The sequence below is a fragment of the Morus notabilis genome, unplaced genomic scaffold (genome assembly GCF_000414095.1).
Source record: "Morus notabilis unplaced genomic scaffold, ASM41409v2 Scaffold621, whole genome shotgun sequence".
NCBI classification, from domain to species: domain Eukaryota; kingdom Viridiplantae; phylum Streptophyta; class Magnoliopsida; order Rosales; family Moraceae; genus Morus; species Morus notabilis.
The window spans coordinates 165076-165466 of record NW_010363239.1 but is presented as its reverse complement, the minus strand read 5'-3'; positions in this window follow the sequence as shown (position 1 = coordinate 165466).

The window sequence follows — 391 nt, the reverse complement described above, 5'->3', positions numbered from 1 at the left end:
GCCCCACCGTGCGGCACGTGACGGGCCTCCCGTTTGGCCCATCACGTGCCAAACGGGAGGCACGTGACGGGCCAAATGGGATGCCCGTCACGTGCCGAACGTTGGGCCCGCGAAGAGCCCACATGACCAAATGAAATGGGCTTTTCGTGGGCCGTTTTCACGGGCTTGGCCCGGGCCGAATAAGGGCTTGGGCCGGGCCGAATAAGGGCCGGGCCGCAGGCCTCCACGTGCTTGGGCCGTGCTTGGGCCACGGGCTGAGAAGTTGAGGCCCAGCCCTAGTCCATTACACGTGCCGTGCCGGCCCGGCCCGCAACAGTAACGAACCGGGCCGTGCCGAATCATGCACTATTACGTGCTGGGCCGGGCCGTCCATGGACGGCCCCGCCCCCTT